Here is an 18,498-nt window from a genome sequence, read left to right as displayed (position 1 = left end):
ATGCCCAGCAGTGAAGGGGTTAATTAGGGAGCTTTTAAGGAGCTTGTAGGGTTAATTTTAGCTTTAGTTTAGTATAGTAGACAACCAAAAGTATTGATCTAGACCCATTTTGGTATATTTCATGCCACCATTCCACTGCCAAATGCGATAAAATAAAAAAAAATTGTTACATTTTTAAAAAATTTAGGTTTCTCGCCAAAATTATTTGCAAACAGCTAGTGCAATCAGGGCACAAATGGTTGTAAATGCTTCTCTGAGATCCCCTTTGTTCAGAAATAGCAGACTAATATGGCTTTGGTATTGCTTTTGAGTAACTAGGCCGCTAAATGCCGCTGTGCACCACACGTGTATTATGCCCAGCAGTGAAGGGGTTAATTAGGTAGCTTGTAGGGTTAATTTTAGCTTTAGAGTAGAGATCAGCCTCCCACCAGACACATCCCACCCCCTGATCCCTCCCAAACAGCTTTCTTCCCTCCCTCACCCCACAATTGTCCCCCCCATCTTAAGTACTGGCAGAAAGTCTGCCAGTACTAAAATAAAAGGCTTTTTTTATTTTATTTTTATTATTTTTTTTTTAAATATTTATTCTGCCTTTTTGGATCCCTCCGTAACCCCCAACCTCTCTGATCCCCACCAAACAGCTTTCTAACCCTCCCCCCTCTACCTTATGGTCCGCCATCTTTGGTACTGGCAGCTGTCTGCCACTACCCAGTTGTCCATATAATTCATTTTTAAAAAAAATAAATAAAATAAAAACCCCTATTTTTTTGTAGTGTAGCATCAACCTTCAATACCCTACCCCCTCCCCCTGCCGGATCCCTTTCCAAACAATTTTCCCCTCCTCACTCTCCCTTTCTCCTTCCTCTCTCCCTCCTTTCCTTGAGTATAATGGCAGTGCACGCACACGCACTTGCGTGCGCTGCCGAGCCCCACCCCCGCCTCCTTGCGTGTTCATGGACACTTTTATCACAGGATCCGGAGCACGCACTGGTGATGGGCCACCCACCCGCCTCCCTGCATTGGCTCCCACCCACTAACAATCGGCACCATCGCTTGCCGATGCAGAGAGGGACACAGAGTGGCCCACTCTGCATCAACAACTCTGCAATTCTATTTCTGCAGTGGCCCACTCGTGGGGCATGCAGAAATAGTGTGTTCTCGCTATTTTGAGCGAGATCGCGACAGAGAGAGAGGCAGGGCATAACGACCAACAGGGTACAACGTTGGTCGTTAAGGGGTTAATTTGTTTAGATGATTTTTCAACATTGTTTTATATTGTTATTGGGACATTATTGTATATTGTACTTCACTATTACAAACAAATGTATAATTATTCTTTAAAATCAAATGATATAATTATTTTATGCCAATTTAAATATATAATGTGTACTTTTTTGCACGCATCGGGTTGCTCTCCTATTTCAAATTGAAAGTAAACAATTTTTGCTCTTGTGCTAACCCAACGAGTGTAAAAAGCCGAACTTACAATATCAAATGTGCTATAACATATTACCCTATAGGAGTTAATGGAGCAAGAAAAGTGGAAAAAAACGGCCTACTCACGTGCAACCCCGATCGCATATTCTCAAGTGCACTGACCCAACATGAAAATATGAATATTTCACTTTCCAATGTTCTTCGCATCCAAGAATCTATTGTATTTATTCATAAATACATATTTCTATATATATTTTTTATGATATTTTGGTACACTATATGAAAATCCCCTTAAGAACCAGGCATTTCAGACTAAAACTTCCCCAAAAGACCAGAGCATTTTTAGCATTTTTGCCACCATTACATTTAAACAGAAATAAAGCCTTGTTTTTTGTTTTGTTTTTTACCTTTTAAAACTATATATATATATTTTAGTAGACAACCTTAATTATTGATCTAGCCCAATTTTGGTATATTCCATGCCACCATTTAACCTCCAAATGGGATAAAATAAAATAAAATGGTAACTTTAGGTTTCTCACTGAAATCATTTACAAACAGCTTGTGCAATCATGGCACAAATGGTTGTAAAAACTTCTCTGGGATAGCCTTTTTTCAGAAATAGCAGACATATATGGCTTTGCCTTTGCTTTTTGATAATTAGAAGGCTGCTAATTGCAGCTGTGCACCACACTTCTATTATTCTCAGCAGTGAAGGGGTTAATTAGGTAGCTTGTAAGGTTAATTATAGCTTTAGTGTAGAGAGTACCCTCCCACCTGACACTTCCCACCCCCCTGATCCCTCTCAAATAGCTCTATTCCCTTTTCCACCCCCCCAATGGTCACCCCATCTTAATTACTGGGAGAAAGTCTGCCAGTATTCAGTTTTACACATTTTTTTATTTAGCTTTATTATTTTTGTTTTCAGTGTAGAATTACCTCCTTACCTTCCCACCTCCCTGATCCCTAACAAAAAGCTCTCTAACCCTCCCCCTCTAACTTATTTCTGCCATCTTAGGTACTGGTTATTTTCTTTAGCGTAGCGGTCCAACCTGATCCCATCCATTCCCGCCCCCTCCATCAATGGTCCGCCCACCGCCTCCCTCCTAAATCTCCCACACCACCAACGATCAGCACCACCAACGATCAGCACCACCACTCTGTGTCCCTCTTTGCATCGGTAACTCTGCAACTCTATTTCTGTATTGTCCCACTCATGGGGCATGCAGAAATAGCACAATCTCACCATTTTTTGCAAGATCGCAGCAGAGAGAGGCCCAGGAGAGCAGGGTCGTGCAGGTTATGACAATGGTCCTTAAGGGCTTAACGACCAGCATCGTACAGTGTACGGCGCTGGTCATTAAGGGGATCTATATACAGTGGGTATTGAAAAGAATCACCCCCCTTGAAAATAATCACATTTTGTTGCTTTGAAGCATGAAATAAAGACAGACACATTTTTTGTTTATCCAGTTGTAATTACTCAGTGCTAACAGTATATGTTTGTAATAAAATAAGCATTTATTTGTTATGTATACTAACAATGTTTATAGCATAAAAAGTGACCGGTCTCTCTAAAAACTCTAATATTCACACAAAAAAATTAAAATAAGTGCTTAAAAGAAGAAAAAATGGGTGGTATTAAAAGCCTCATATAACTCGTATAGTCTTAATAGTCACCTATATTAGACGCATTATCCATTTGCCGCCTATTTTTGCAGTACTTCCACGGTTGCAGCTGGAGGGAAATGGCTGAGACCTGTGACCTTTTTACAATCTTACCCAGTTCTAAACAAAGCAAGGCTTGTAGTCAATTCGTCGTTAGACGCTTTGACCAGTGATCCTCCCTCGATCTTACCCGGCTTAGATACGACTCGGCTGGTGGTAGAATGGCCGTTCAGACACTTTTGCGTCACTTGTTGTGGCTCAGCCAATCACCGCTATCAAAAAGTGGCTGTTGAAAGTATACCCACAGGGGGTGAAAAGAACAGTCTCTCTGTGCAGAGATTTTGTTAAAAATTCTGTTGAGCCTTTACTTTTCCAGACACAGTCCTCCAATCAACGCGTTTCACCTTCTTTCAAGGCTTTTTAAATACTGCCCATTTTTTCTTCTTTTAAAAACTTATTTAAGCTTTTTGTTTTAATATTAGAGTTTTTACAGTTACCGGTCACTTTTTTATGCTATAAACATTGTTAGTATATATACCTACATGCTTATTTTATGACAAACATATACTGTTTGAATTCTTTCCTTTCACTGGTCTGTATGTTCTGCTGTATAAGCGCTGTTCCCAGGGGCGGACTGAGACCATTCAGGGCCCCCGGGCAAAAGTGTGACAGGGCCCCCATGCCATCTTTGCTCCACCTACCAACCTCCTCTGCCCCTCCTACACCATATTGCCCCTCCCATCTCATGTGCTCTTCACACTGCATGTGCCCCTCCCATCTCCATTGCCCCTCCCACTTCATATGCCCCTCCCATTTAAAGAGACAATTTTTCCCATTTTTTTTTTTATAAGAACTAAATATTGTAAATTAGCAAGTGCTTATGGGGAAAAAAAATATATCCCCATGCCTATATGCACTACAGTTTGGAGCAGAATGTAATTAGGGGCAGACAAGGGGGTAAAATCACTTGTTACTGGCAGCTAAAGAAGTAAAATCATTAATTTGTATTTGTATATTTCCTTTAAATAAGAGATGCATGATCCTATAAGTATGCTTCTATACTAAATAAAGATAAAACTATCTCCATTTTAACTGAAACCAGGACAGGTTTAGAGAAATCAATTTTAAAGGGAGAGTATTAAACTTTAAAGGGATGTTAGCGCTATGGAATCTAATAATAATGAAACCCAAAAATGTATTTCATGATTTAGGTAGAACATACAATGTTAAACAACTTTCCAGTTTACTTCTATTATCAAATTTGCTTAATTCTCTTGGTATCATTTGTTGAAAGCGCAGCAATGCACTACTGGTTTCTAAGTGAACACGTGGGTGAGCCAATGACAATCGGTGTATATATGTAGCCACCAATCAGCAGCTAGAATCTAGGTTCTTTGCTGCTCCTGAGCTTACCTAGATAAACCTTTCAGCAAAGGATAACAAGAGAAGGAAGCAAATTAAATAATATAATTAAATCCGAAAGTTATTTAAAATGTTATGCTCTGTGTAAATCATAAATGGCTAATTATGACTTTACTGTCCCTTTAATGATTCAGATTGAACATACAATTTTAAACACATTCATTACAATTTACTTCTATTACCTAAGTTGCTTATTTCACTTCCTATCATTTGTTGAAAAGCATACCTGGGTAAATTCAGGAGCAGAAATGGACTACTGGGATTTAGCTGAAGCTTTCTGAATGCACATATATGCCTCTTGTTATTTGCTCACCCAGTAGGACATTGCTGCTCCCCTCCTAATGCCCGCCCAAACCAATATAAACAAATTTAACACAATGTAGAGGTTCCCTATGCCTCACACACAGCCCCTCCCCAGTACCTTATATACAGATATATATTATTATAAAGATGTTCCCTCTGTCTCACATACATACAGCCCCCTCCCCAGTACCTCATATACAGATATATAATATTATAGAGAGGTTCCCTCTGTCTCACACACACACAGCCCCTCCCCAGTACCTTATATACAGATATAAAATATTATATAAAGGTTCATTCTGTCTCACACACACACAGCCCCTTCCCAGTACCTTATATACAGATATATAATATTATAGAGAGGTTCCCTCCGTCTAACACACAGCCCCTCCCCAGTACCTTATATACAGATATATAATATTATAGAGAGGTTCCCTCTGTCTCACACACACAGCCCCCTCCCCAGTACCTTATATACAGATATATAATATTATAGAGAGGTTCCCTCTGTCTCACACACACACAGCCCCCTCCCCAGTGCCTTATATACAGATATATAATATTATAGAGAGGTTCCCTCTGTCTAACACACAGCCCCCTCTCCAGTGCCTTATATACAGATATATAATATTATAGAGAGGTTCCTATGTCTCACACACACTAGTAGGCTACACGTCACATACTCAGCCCCCGGGCCCCCCCCTCCAGCAGCAACCGGCTCCTTCACACTTAATGATGTACATATTATTAATTTAGAGTTTTGTCCTGCTCTGAAAACTTTCAGTCACCAGATCTACAGTACTTATTTATTACACACATATTTAATCATAAATATCGAATATATATCTATTTGAGTCGGAGATTTATTTATTAATTATTGAGTTGTTGTGGTGCATAAGCATCCCTCAGTCCCTGCCTTCTATATTCACATTGGCAGATCTCCTCATCCCATAAGGAGACCTCGCCCTGCTTTGCTGTATTTGAGATCCTCTCATTAAATTTATATCTGGTGCATAAAAAAACCAAAACACAGTATATATCCAATATCCTCCCACTGATAGAGACCCTTCTGTGCAGAGCTAACGAGTGGATTCATATGATTGTGGAAGAAGCCCATGCTCCTGCGGTTGCCATTGTAGTAGGCCCTGGCTACACGTCACGTACTCAGCCCCCGGGCCCCCCCCTCCAGCAGCAACCGGCTCCTTCATACTTACCTTTACCTGACTTATTCAACTGCTCGTTGTACGTTGCTTGTCGCCAGCGCTGCCTCAACCGTCCTATCCTGACTCCTGTCCTCCTTGGCTCTACCACGTCCACGTGGCCACACAAGGTCTGCTGCAGCTCCTGCCGCCTGAGCCTCTAATGCGCACTTAAAATTGTGTGCGCACGGCGTGTGGAGGCGGAGCTAAGCAGCCAGACAGAGCCAGGGCAGGTCACAGTGGGAGACAGAGTGTAATACGTGGACCGGATTCCGGATTTATTTACACACTGGTCGGTCCACATTCCACATATTAATTTGCAGCATTGTTTAATACAAGCTGGCTTGCCTCGGAGGCTCCACTGCTCCAGTCGAGTCTTTTTTCATCACTGTGACTGACTGAGTGACTGAGTGGAGACGGAGTGGAGTGCTGAGAGAGTGAGACACACAGGATTGAGGACTTCCGCGGCGCTAAGTTAAAAAAAGTGAAAGTCACAATATTGCTGCCCCTCCAACCCCCCCACCCCCCTTGCAAAAAAAAATTAAAAAAAAAAAATAAAGACCAAAAAAAAATCGTAAAATTGTTTTAATAGAAAAAAAAAGCTACTTCTATGATGCATGGGGCGGGCCCCTTTAAGAAGTCGGGCCCTCGGGCCAGGGCCGATTTGCCCGACTTGTCAGTCCGCCCCTGGCTGTTCCAGATTATTTTCCTGTACACATTTTACCTCTACGGCCATAGGGGAGGGCTGTTATTTCATGAATATCTTTACATACTTTTGGTTTTGTGCTTAGGTATTTCTTTTGTGTATTTGCTATTACTCAGTGCTACTTATAACATCCAAGTGAAAGATAAAACACCAACATGCCAGGCAAAAATAAAGACAATTAAAAAACAGAATCACTGAGTTGGAAAAAAGATCACCCCCTTGTGTCAGTATTTTGTTCAACCACCTTTTGCTTTAAATACAGCCTTTAGGCTGTTAGGATATGTTTCTACTAACTTTGTACATCTAGACTGTGCAATATTTGCCCACTCTTATTTGCAGAACTGCTCCAGTTCGGTTACATTTGATGGTGACCATTTGTGGACTGCAGTCTTCGAGTCATGCCACAGATATTCAATGGGGTTTAAATCTAGGCTTTGACTAGGCCATCCAAGGACATTCACCTTTTTCTCCTTCAACCACTGTGTGGTCATTTTTGCTGTGTGCTTTGGGTCATTGTCATGTTGGAAGGTAAGCCTTCTTCTTATTGACAACTTCCTAGCAGAGGGCAGCAGATTTTCCTCAAGAATTTGATGGTATTTTGCCCTATCCATAATTGATTCTATCCTGAAAAGTGCTCCAGTACCTGCTGCAGAGAAACACCCAATAACAGGATATTTCTACCTCCATGCTTTACTGTAGGTATGGTGTTATTTGGAGCTGTACTTGATTTCTTCCAGCCATATCGTTTGTTGTTGAGGCCAAATAATTCAATTTTAATCTCATCTGACCATAACACCTTTTTCCATGTGGCCTAAGAATCTCCTAGTTGTGTTATGGCAAAGCTCAGTTATGACTGCATGTGGCCTTTCTTGAGGAGTGACTTTTTTCTTGCAACTCTCCCATACAAGCCATATTTCTGTAGAATTTGTGATATTGTTGTTACATGCACACCACAATTTGTCATACATTCCTGCAATTGCTTCAGAGTTGCTGTGGGCCGCTTGGTAGCCTCTCTGACTAGTTTACTCGTGGCTCTTTTATCCAGTTTGGAGCAAAGTCCTGACCCAGTTAGGGTCTGGGTTGTACCAAATACCTTCCACTTATTAATAATAGACTTTACTGTGCTTCTAGGCATTGATAAAGCCGTTGATATTTTCTTGTATCCATCTCCTGACTTATGCCTGTCCACAACATTATCCTGGAGATCTTTTGACAGTGCCTTGCTACCCATAGTTGATTGTTGGCTTCAGTTGCACTACTAGGGACTGGGATGCTCCAGAAAAGCTTTTTTTCATGCTGAGCTAATCAATATGCCCACAGCTGATCACAGTTGAAGGTTAAATGGTTTTGTGTGTGCCGTTGAGAAAGTGATTAGCTACAACTGATTGAGTTTACAAGTAATTTTAGGAGGGGGTGATCCTTTTTCCAACTCAGTGATTCTGTTTTTGAATTGTCTTTATTTTTTCCTGACATGTTGGTGTTATATCTTTCACTTGGATGTTATAAATTGCACTGAGTAATGAATCTATGAGTCCTATTTATTATATGTCTGTCGGATCAGGTCAACAGACCTCACTGAATGCGGAGAGCAATATGCTCTCCGTATTCAGCATTGCACCAGCAGCTCTTGCAATGCCGCCCCCTGCAGACTCGCGACCAATCGGCCGCCAGCAGGGGGTGTCAATCAACCTGATCGTACTCGATCGGGTTGAATTCCGGCGATTCCTGTCCACCTCATTAGAGCAGGCAGACAGGGTTATGGAGCAGCTGTCTTTAGACTGCTGCTTCATAACTTGTGTTTCTGGCGAGCCTGCAGGCTCACCAGAAACACGGGGCATCAAGCTCCATCCGGAGCTTGATAGATAGGACCCTATGTCTTTACAACAATTTAGTTTCCTTTTTTAACCATATATTTTGATTGCTATTTGGTCATATATCAATACAATTTCTTTCAAAAAAGCTTTTATGTTTTAGTTAAGCAGACTTGAGAATATTCTCCTGTACTATTCTCATCTTTACTTATTCTTATACATAAGTTGAGAGCAGGGGCGAAACTACAGGGGGTGCAGAGGTCGCAGGTGCGACTGGGCCCCTGAGGGTGGGGGCACAGCTTAAAAAAATAAAATAAAAATTTAATTTAATTTTTTATAAAAAACGTTAACCTACCACTGCCTGCCTGCACTGATATCATGTGAGTGTGACATGACTACAGGGGTTAGTGTTTCTGTTTTACATTGGTGTTTATGTGTGTGTCTATGGTGTGTGTGTGTGTGTACAGGGAGTGCAGAATTATTAGGCAAGTTGTATTTTTGAGGATTAATTTTATTATTGAACAACAACCATGTTCTCAAAGAACCCAAAAAACTCATTAATATCAAAGCTGAATAGTTTTGGAAGTAGTTTTTAGTTTGTTTTTAGTTATAGCTATTTTAGGGGGATATCTGTGTGTGCAGGTGACTATTACTGTGCATAATTATTAGGCAACTTAACAAAAAACAAATATATACCCATTTCAATTATTTATTTTTACCAGTGAAACCAATATAACATCCCAACATTCACAAATATACATTTCTGACATTCAAAAACAAAACAAAAACAAATCAGTGACCAATATAGCCACCTTTCTTTGCAAGGACACTCAAAAGCCTGCCATCCATGGATTCTGTCAGTGTTTTGATCTGTTCACCATCAACATTGCGTGCAGCAGCAACCACAGCCTCCCAGACACTGTTCAGAGAGGTGTACTGTTTTCCCTCCTTGTAAATCTCACATTTGATGATGGACCACAGGTTCTCAATGGGGTTCAGATCAGGTGAACAAGGAGGCCATGTCATTAGATTTTCTTCTTTTATACCCTTTCTTGCCAGCCACGCTGTGGAGTACTTGGACGCGTGTGATGGAGCATTGTCCTGCATGAAAATCATGTTTTTCTTGAAGGATGCAGACCTCTTCCTGTACCACTGCTTGAAGAAGGTGTCTTCCAGAAACTGGCAGTAGGATGGGAGTTGAGCTTGACTCCATCCTCAACCCGAAAAGGCCTCACAAGCTCATCTTTGATGATACCAGCCCAAACCAGTACTCCACCTCCACCTTGCTGGCGTCTGATGCGGACTGGAGCTCTCTGCCCTTTACCAATCCAGCCACGGGCCCATCCATCTGGCCCATCAAGACTCACTCTCATTTAATCAGTCCATAAAACCTTAGAAAAATCAGTCTTGAGATATTTCTTGGCCCAGTCTTGACGTTTCAACTTGTGTGTCTTGTTCAGTGGTGGTCGTCTTTCAGCCTTTCTTACCTTGGCCATGTCTCTGAGTATTGTACACCTTGTGCTTTTGGGCACTCCAGTGATGTTGCAGCTCTGAAATATGGCCAAACTGGTGGCAAGTGGCATCTTGGCAGCTGCACGCTTGACTTTTCTCAGTTCATGGGCAGTTATTTTGTGCCTTGGTTTTTCCACACGCTTCTTGCGACCCTGTTGACTATTTTGAATGAAACGCTTGATTGTTCGATGATCACGCTTCAAAAGCTTTGCAATTTTAAGAGTGCTGCATCCCTCTGCAATATATCTCACTATTTTTTACTTTTCTGAGCCTGTCAAGTCCTTCTTTTGACCCATTTTGCCAAAGGAAAGGAAGTTGCCTAATAATTATGCACACCTGATATAGGGTGTTGATGTCATTAGACCACACCCCTTCTCATTACAGAGATGCACATCATCTAATATGCTTAATTGGTAGTAGGCTTTCGAGCCTATACAGCTTGGAGTAAGACAACATGCATAAAGAGGATGATGTGGTCAAAATACTCATTTGTCTAATAATTCTGCACTCCCTGTATGTATGTGACTGTGTGTGTATTTATGCATGTATGTGTGTTTGTGTATGTTTGTGGAACCAGCAAATTACAGACCTTGTTACTACAGCATAGGGGGGCAGGGGGTAAACAATGTCACTATACAGTACCACTATATACAGTATGGGGGGGTGGACCATGACACTGACTACTGTGGTCACTTTATAAAGTACTGGGTGGGTAGGGTCAGGCCAGCCATCTCACCGGCAGATTACAGACTGTGCACTAACTTACTATATACAGTACTGGGGGATTAAATAGTGTCACTATATATATACAGTAATAGGGGGTCAGACCATCTCACAGACTGTGGGCACAGGGTACCTCCTTTTGCAGACATGTAATCTGATTCACATTTTTTTCTGTGTTAAATGTAAAAAATAAAATAAAAAATTATATGTATTAAATTCACATTTTTTTGGAGGGGGGAAGGGCGGTGGGGGGGGGGCCCTTCTTAGATTCTTGCACCTGGGCCCTGTGGTTTCTAGTTACGCCTCTGGTTGAGAGGACTAAAGGGAGAGCTTACTTAAGTGTTTTTCTAAGTTTCATGTAGTGCAGTGAGGTAGTATTTAAACTGACAGGCACATGCCATTCTAATGCTAAGTAATGGTTTGTTGATTATAACAGAGCAATCCTAGGATGCAGAAATATATCAATATTTAGGGTTGTTTCCAACCTTCTGAAAAAAATCAAAAGATGGATTGTGTAGTGGTATGTTTATTAGGTGGCCAGAAACAAAGTTGCAGGACAACCTATTGTTATTGTTCGGATTATTATTATTAGGTGGCCATGCAACGAAGTTGCGGGACAACCTATTGTTATTGTCAGGATTATTAGGTGGCCATGCAACGAAGTTGCAGGACAACCTATTGTTATTGTCAGGATTATTATTATTATTAGGTGGCCATGCAACGAAGTTGCAGGACAACCTATTGTTATTGTCAGGATTATTATTATTATTATCATTATTATTAGGTGGCCATGCAACGAAGTTGCAGGACAAGCTATTGTTATTGTCAAGATTATTATTTTTTTTTATTATTATTATTATTATTATTATTCTGCCACTTATTCAAATGCTTATAAAAACAACAGCATAACTTTAAAACTCATGAAACTTGGCACTATGCTAAAGATCTATGCTGTGCATAATCCTATGCAAAATAAATCTCATAGGTCATGTGATCTAGCAGCCATATTGCTTTTTGCGACAAATTTCGACAACCGCTTGAAAATCTTCTCCCGAGCCGCTTATGTTACAGCTGTAAAACTTGCTGTGTGTACTGCTGTACTGACCTATAATAAAGTTTGTTCAAGAGAAGTGATTTAGTCACATGACCTAGCTGCCATTTTGAATTGTGCAAAAATCTTTAAACATCTTCTTTTCTGCAACCGCGAAGTGCAATGAAGTGCAATTTTGCACATGTGCTCCTTGCAAGGTCCTCTACCAAGTTTGTTCAAACTGCAAATTTTCCATAATCAACATGGCTGCTATGAGCCATTCGCCTTTTTATCATTGTTTAATTGCGTAAATTTGCACTTTATGCATTATGTTTACACTATTTAACTATATTACAGTGTAGCAGACATATGAGTACACATAGTCATGAGCCCTAAAGGCAATATTGCAGTAAAAATTCGCACTGCGCAGTCGCCTTCGTGAAATAAAAAATTTGCAAATTTTCATAAAACTTCTGCAAATTGTAGAGGTCTATAGTGAGCATTAGTATGTGCAATTTGAAAGCCATACAATGCATAGCTTGGTGGCCATTTTGTTTCGTATGCGCATTTTTAAAAAACTACAAAAATCTTCTTCTCCGAAACCGCTCATGGCACAGACTTGAAATTTTGTTTACAGAGTTATCTTATGACTAATATTCAGATTTTTTCAAGAGAAGTTGATAGGTCATGTGGTTTGGCAGCCATTTTGAATTGTTCAAAAACGCTTAACGATATTTTTAAATTAATAATAAAAAAAAAAACATTTTACAAAAATGCTTTATTTTTGCCATGTTCATTGAGATCTATGGTGACAATTATTGTGCATAATATGGAGGCTGAATATAATATGATCTGGCAGCCATTTTGTTTTATGTGAATATTTCGAAAATCTATTTTCTCTGCAACTGCTTATGTTAGAACTGTGAAACTTGCTGTATAACCTTATATTGTGACCTAGAGTCACAGTTGTTCATGTTGAAGGAATTGGTCCCAAGCTGTGGCAGCCATATTGGTTTACGCGAAAATGTCGAAAATGTGTTTTCTTTCCAACCGCTATGTTAAAGCTGTGAAATTTGCTGTATAACCATATATTGTCACCTAGAGTTACATCTGATCGTGACGAAAGTACTGGTCATATGGTGGGGCAGCCATCTTGAAAAACGCAAAAATTTCAAAAATGTGTTTTCTTTCCAACTGCTAATGTTAGAATTGTAAAAACTTCAATAAAACTTTATATTGTCAGTTAGCTGCTTGTATGCCATTGCAATATTGATGCGCATGGCCACCTCTATCACTGCTTGCAGCTATATTTAGGTGGCCAGCAACAAAGTTGCAGGACAACCTATTGTTATTGTTCGGATTATTAGGTGGCCAGCAACAAAGTTGCAGGACAACCTATTGTTATTGTTCGGATTATTATTATTATTATTATTATTATTATTATTATTATTATTATTATTCTTTTTATTCCGCCAAGCTTTGTATTCAATTGCCCATAACTGCTTAACTGTTTTTGCAAAGCTCTTAAAATCAGGTATGCTGGTACAGCCTATTGCTGTGCTACATCTCATGCAAAATTGAACTCATAGGTCACATGCTCTGGCAGCCATATTGCTTTTTGCGACAAATTTCGACAAAAGCTTAAAAAGCTTTAGCTCTGGAACTGCTTATGTTACAACTTTGAAACTCCCTGTGCTTAGTGCTACTATGACCTGAAATTGCTATTGCTCAAGAGAAGTGCCTTGGTCACATGATGTGGCAGCCATCTTGCATTTTGCGAAAATATTCAAACATCTTCTTCTCCTAAACCGCTTAGTGAAATGACGCGCAATTTTGCACATATGCTCCTTGCAAGGTCCTCTACCAAGTTTGTTCAAACTGCGATTTTTCCATAATCAACATGGCTGCTGTGAGACATTAACCTTTTTATCGCCATTTAATTGCGTAATTTTGCACTTTATACATTAGTTTTACAATATTTAACAATATTACAGTGTAATAGACACATGATTGCACGTAGTCATAACCCTTAAAGACAATATTGCAGTTAAAATTCGCATTGCGCAATCGCCTTCGTGAAATAAAACATTTGCAAATTTTCATGAAACTTCTGCAAATTGTATAGGTCTATAGTGAGCATTAGTATGTGCAATTTGAAAGCCATACATTGCATAGCTTGGCGGCCATTTTGTTTCGTATGCGCCATTTTTAAAAACTATAAAAATCTTCTTCTCCGAAACCGCTTATGGAACAGACTTGAAATTTTGTTTATAGAGTTATCTTATGACTAACATTCAGATTTGTTCAAGAGAAGTTGATACGTCATGTGGTTTGGCAGCCATTTTGAATTGTTCAAAATTGCTTAACGATATATTTAAATTAATAATAAAACAAAAACTGTTTTACAAAAATGCTTTATTTTTGCCATGTTTATTGACATCTACAGTGAGCACTATTGTGCTTAATATGGAGGCTGTATATCTTACGATTGGGCAGCCATCTTGGTTTACGCGAAAATTTCGAAAGTCTATTTTCTCTGCAACCGCTTATGTAAGAACTGTGACATTTTCTGTACAATCTTATATTGTTACCTAGATTCATAATTGCTCATTAGGAGAGAATCAGTCACATGATACGGCAGCAATATCGGTTTTATGTTTATCGTAATTATTTGTAATTCAATACTTCCTCTTTTGAGTAAATTGCTCACAAAACACAAATTACTTATGCTAAACTCTTGAAATCAGGTATGCTGGTACAGCCTATTGCAATGCTACATCTCATGCAATATTGAACTCATAGGTCATAAGGTTACGCAGCCATATTGTTTTTTGCGACAAATTTTGAGAACTGCTTAATAATCTTTAGCTCTGGAACTGCTTATGTCGCAACTTTGAAACTTGCTGTGCTTAGTGATGCTATGACCTAGATTTTCTATTGCTCAACAGAAGTGACTTGGTCACATGATGTAGCAACCATCTTGCATTTTGAGAAAATCTTTAAACATCTTCTTCTCTTAAACCACTTAGTGCAATAAAGCGCAATTTTGCACGTATGCTCTTTGCAAGGTCCTCTACCAAGATTGTTAAAATTGCGATTTTTCCATAATCAACATGGCTGCTGTGAGACATTAACCTTGTTATCGCCATTTAATTGCGTAATTTTGCACTTTATACATTAGTTTTACAATATTTAACAATACTACAGTGTAATAGACACATGATTACACATAGTCATAACCCTTAAAGACAATATTGCAGTTAAAATTCGCATTGCGCAATCGCCTTCGTGAAATAAAACATTTGCAAATTTTCATGAAACTTCTGCAAATTGTAGAGGTCTATAGTGAGCATTAGTATGTGCAATTTGAAAGCCATAAATTGCTTAGCTTGGTGGCCATTTTGTTTCGTATGCGCCATTTTTAAAAACTATAAAAATCTTCTTCTCCGAAACTGCTTATGGGACAGACTTGAAATTTTGTTTATAGAGTTATCTTATGACTAATATTCAGATTTGTTCAAGAGAAGTTGATACGTCATGTTGTTTGACAGCCATTTTGAATTGTTCAAAATTGCTTAACAATATATTTAAATTCATAATAAAACAAAAAACGTTTCATAAAAATGCTTTATTTTTGCCATGTTTATTGACATATATAGTGAGCACTATTGTGCATAATATAGAGGCTGTATATCTTACGATTGGGCAGCCATCTTGGTTTACACGAAAATTTTGAAAGTCTATTTTCTCTGCAACCGCTTAGGTAAGAACTGTGAAAATTGCTGTACAGTCTTATATTGTGACCTAGAGTCACAGTTGTTCATGTTGATGGAATTAGTCACAAGCTGTGGCAGCCATATTGGTTTATGCAAAAATTTTGAAACTGTGTTTTCTTTCCAACCGCTTATGTTAAAGCTGTGAAATTTGCTGTATAACCATATATTGTCACCTAGAGTTACATTTGTTCATGTTGAAAGTATAGGTCATATGGTGTGGCAGCCATTTTAAAAAACACAAACATTTCGAAAATGTGCTTTTTTTCCAAATGCTTATGTTAGAACTGTAAACAGTTGTTGTATAGCTTTATTTTGTGACATAACTACTTATATGGCATTGCAAAAATGATGCGCTGGCCACCTCTATTGCTGCTTGCAGCTATATTTATTATTATTAGGTGGCCAGCAACAAAGTTGCAGGACAACCTATTGTTATTGTTCGGATTATTATTATTATTATTATTATTATTAGGTGGCCATGCAACGAAGTTGCAGGACAACCTATTGTTATTGTTAGGATTATTATTAGGTGGCCAGCAACAAAGTTGCAGGACAACCTATTGTTATTGTTCGGATTATTATTATTATTATTATTATTATTATTATTCTTTTTATTCCGCCAAGCTTTGTATTCAATTGCCCATAACTGCTTAACTGTTTTTGCAAAGCTCTTAAAATCAGGTATGCTGGTACAGCCTATTGCTGTGCTACATCTCATGCAAAATTGAACTCATAGGTCACATGCTCTGGCAGCCATATTGCTTTTTGCGACAAATTTCGACAAACGCTTAAAAATCTTTAGCTCTGGAACTGCTTATGTTACAACTTTGAAACTCGCTCTGCTTAATGCTACTATGACCTAAAATTGTTATTGCTCAAGAGAAGTGCCTTGGTCACATGATGTGGCAGCCATCTTGCATTTTGCGAAAATATTCAAACATCTTCTTCTCCTAAACCGCTTAGTTCAATGACGCGCAATTTTGCACATATGCTCCTTGCAAGGTCCTCTACCAAGTTTGTTCAAACTGCGATTTTTCCATAATTAACATGGCTGCTGTGAGACATTAACCTTTTTATCGCCATTTAATTGCGTAATTTTGCACTTTATACATTAGTTTTACAATATTTAACAATATTACAGTGTAATAGACACATGATTACACATAGTCATAACCCTTAAAGACAATATTGCAGTTAAAATTCACATTGCGCAATCGCCTTCGTGAAATAAAACATTTGCAAATTTTCATGAAACTTCTGCAAATTGTAGAGGTCTATGGTGAGCATTAGTGTGTGCAATTTGAAAGCCATACATTGCACAGTGTGGCGGCCATTTTGTTTCATATGCGCTGTTTTTAAAAACTACAAAAATCTTCTTCTCCGATACCGCTTATTAGACAGATGTGAAACTTGGTTTGTAGAGTTATCTTATGACCAATATTGAGATTTGTTCAAGAGAAGTCAATTGGTCATGTGGTTTGGCAGCCATTTTGAATTGTTCAAAATTGCTTAACGATATATTTAAATCAATAATAAAACAAAAACCGTTTTACAAAAATGATTTATTTTTACCATGTTTATTGACATCTATAGTGAGCACTATTGTGCGTAATATGGAGGCTGTACATCTTACAATCGAGCAGCTATATTGGTTTACGCGAAAATACAGAAAGTCTATTTTCTTTGCAACCGCTTATGTAAGAACTGTGAAATTTGCTGTAAACTCTTATATTGCGACCTAGATTCACAATTGCTCATTAGGAGAGAATCAGTCACATGATGCGGCAGCAATATCAGTTTTAAGTTTATGGTAATTATTCGTAATTCAATACTGCCTTTTTGAGTCAATTGCTCACAAAACACAAATTACTTATGCTAAACTCTTGAAATCAGGTATGCTGGTACAGCCTATTGCAATGCTACATATCATGCAATATTGAACTCATAGGTCATAAGGTTACGCAGCCATTTTGTTTTTTGCGACAAATTTCGAGAACTGCTTAATAATCTTTAGCTCTGGAACTGCTTATGTTGCAACTTTGAAACTTGCTGTGCTTAGTGATGCTATGACCTAGATTTTCCATTGCTCCACAGAAGTGATTTAGTCACATGATGTAGCAACCATCTTCCATTTTGCGAAAATATTTAAACATCTTCTTCTCTTAAACTGCTTAGTGCAATAAAGCGCAATTTTGCACGTATGCTTGTTGCAAGGTCCTCTACCAACATTGTTAAACTTGCGATTTTTCCATAATCAACATGACTGCTGGGAGACATTAACCTTTCTATCGCCATTTAATTGCGTAATTTTGCACTTTATACATTAGTTTTACAATATTTAACAATATTACAGTGTAATAGACACATGATTACACATAGTCATAACCCTTAAAGACAATATTGCAGTTAAAATTCGCATTGCGCAGTCGCCTTCGTGAAATATAACATTTGCAAATTTTCATGAAACTTCTGCAAATTGTAGAGGTCTATAGTGAGCATTAGTATGTGCAATTTGAAAGCCATACATTGCATAGCTTGGCGGCTAGTTTGTTTCGTATGCGCCATTTTTAAAAACTATAAAAATCTTCTTCTCCGAAACCGCTTATGGGACAGACTTGAAATTTTGTTTACAGAGTTATATTTTGACTAACATTCAGATTTGTTCAAGAGAAGTTGATAGGTCATGTGGTTTTGCAGCCATTTTGAATTGTTCAAAAACGCTTAAAGGGACAGTCAACACTAGAATTTTTGTTGTTTTAAAAGATAGATAATCCCTTTATTACCCATTCCCCAGTTTTGCATAACCAATACAGTTATAATAATATACTTTTTACCTCTGTGATTAACTTGTATCTAAGCATCTTCTGACAGACCCCTGATCACATGACATTTTATTTATTATCTATTGACT

The sequence above is a fragment of the Bombina bombina genome, chromosome 6, assembly GCF_027579735.1.
Source record: "Bombina bombina isolate aBomBom1 chromosome 6, aBomBom1.pri, whole genome shotgun sequence".
NCBI classification, from domain to species: Eukaryota; Metazoa; Chordata; class Amphibia; order Anura; family Bombinatoridae; genus Bombina; species Bombina bombina.
The sequence above is the reverse complement of the archived record's forward strand: the minus strand, read 5'-3'. Positions refer to the sequence as shown.